The following is a 2177-nucleotide window of genomic DNA, read 5'->3' on the forward strand; positions in this document are numbered from 1 at the left end:
CAAAACATTAGCTGGGCGTGGTGGTGCGCATCGGTAGTCCCAGCTACTCAGGAGGCTGAGGCAGGACAATCACTTGAACACGGGAGGCAGAGGTTGCAGTGAATCAAGATTGTGCCATTGCACTCCAGCCTGGGTGACAGAGTGAGACTCCATCTCAAAAAAAAAAAAAAAAAAAAGTATTGATCTCAGTGCCTTTTTTATCATTAGCAAAACTAATAGCCCTCCTCTTGCTGATTCCAGGGCCTGTTCTAAGAATAAAACAAAATGATGAACATGAAAGTTACTTGATAACTCTACATCAAAAATTCAAATTTCCCTGTCTCATGTTCTTTTCTAAACTCTGCAGATGACATGAACACATGGAGACAACAAATTACTCTGCTGTGACTGAATTCTTTCTGGTGGGGCTTTCCCAATATCCAGAGTTCCAGCTTTTTCTGTTCCTTCTCTGCCTCATCATGTACATGATAATCCTCCTAGGAAATAGCCTCCTCATTATCATCACCATCCTAGATTCTCGCCTCCATACCATACCCCCATGTATTTCTTTCTTGGAAACCTCTCATTCTTGGACATCTGTTACACATCATCATCCATTCCTCCAATGCTTATTATATTTATGTCTGAGAGAAAATCCATCTCCTTCATTGGCTGTGCTCTGCAGATGGTTGTGTCCCTTGGCTTGGGCTCCACTGAGTGTGTCCTCCTGGCTGTGATGGCCTATGACCGCAATGTGGCCATCTGCAACCCACTGAGGTACTCCATCATCATGAACAGAGCGCTGTATGTGCAAATGGCTGCATGGTCCTGGATCATAGGCTCTCTGAACTCCTTACTGCAGACAGTCCTGACAATGCTGTTGCCTTTCTGTGGGAATAATGTCATTGATCATCTTACCTGTGAGATCCTGACTCTTCTTAAAGTCATATGCTCAGATATCTCCATAAATGTGTTTATAATGACAGTGTCAAGTATTGTTTTATTGGTGATTCCTCTTCTTTTAATTTTCATCTCCTATGTGTTTATTCTCTCTTCCATCCTGAGAATTAATTCTGCTGAGGGAAGAAAGAAAGCCTTCGCTACCTGTTCAGCACACTTGACTGCGGTCATCTTATTCTATGGTTCAGCCCTTTTCATGTACATGAAACCCAAGTCAAAGTTCATAACAGCATCTGATGAAATCATTGGATTGTCTTATGGAGTGATCACCCCAATGTTGAACCCCATCATCTATAGCCTGAGGAATAAGGAGATAAAAGAAGCTGGGAAGAAAATCCTCAGCAGACACGTGCATCTATGGAAAATATGAAAGGCCTTGAGGCATGTGATGTTCTCAACAAGGGATCAGATCAGGTGTTTCGTACTCACAGATAAAGTCACAGAATCTGGTATCAAGAGAGTGTGTATGTTTGTAAAGACAACTTTGGGATTCCCATTCTTTTCATCACAGAATGCTCATGTACGCCTTCTGAATAATGTCTTGTGTACAGAGTTTCAAGCTGTAGGTATCTATGCTCACTGATCCCATATAGGGATAAGGTTTTTCATCAAGATAAATCTCACTCTTCTCTACTCTTTATCTTTTCCTCTTTCTTACTCATTTTTCTCTCCCTCTTCTCCATGTCCTCCTCTTTCTTGACCTTCCTCCTCTTCCCTTCTTCATCTACTTCCTTTCTCTATCTTTCTTCTGTCTTCTCGGTCTCCTTTATCTGTCATTTTGAATAAAACATCTGTTGCTTTGTTGTACAGCATCCCCTCTTCTGGTAAAATAATATATCTTTTTTTTTTTGATATATCAACAGTCTATTCCTCTGAGTCCATGTGGTCTGCATGGGACTAACTCAACCTTCTGGATATAGTGGTAGATGTTGAACAAAAGCCTAGCCAATAAAAAAGCAAATTCCTCTCGCTACAGTGGCTCATTCAGGGTAGCAACTGAGTCAAGTCAGGCGAATCAAACTCAGCCCAAGAATGCTGTCCCAGTAGGGGGGAAAAAAGGCACTCTTTCCACTAGGGTTGCTTAACTGGAGAATTGTGAGCCTGGGGCCAATCTTTGGCAGTATGAGGAGAGAACCTAATTGAGATGCAAAGGGGAGTTCAGAAGAAGAGAGAGGGTGTCTGATGCTGTTAACTCCTCGATTCAGCTGTGTCTAAAGTCATTTTCACATTCTTTTTAG

At 41.9% G+C, this 2177-nt stretch overlaps 1 pseudogene; it reads left to right on the plus strand.

Moving 5' to 3' along the window:
- Positions 1-359: 359 nt before the first annotated feature.
- Positions 360-1309, plus strand: LOC129043739 (olfactory receptor 13D1-like; annotated as a pseudogene).
- The last annotated feature ends 868 nt before the right edge of the window (positions 1310-2177 follow it).

Source organism: Pongo pygmaeus, chromosome 13 (genome assembly GCF_028885625.2).
Source record: "Pongo pygmaeus isolate AG05252 chromosome 13, NHGRI_mPonPyg2-v2.0_pri, whole genome shotgun sequence".
NCBI classification, from domain to species: Eukaryota; Metazoa; Chordata; class Mammalia; order Primates; family Hominidae; genus Pongo; species Pongo pygmaeus.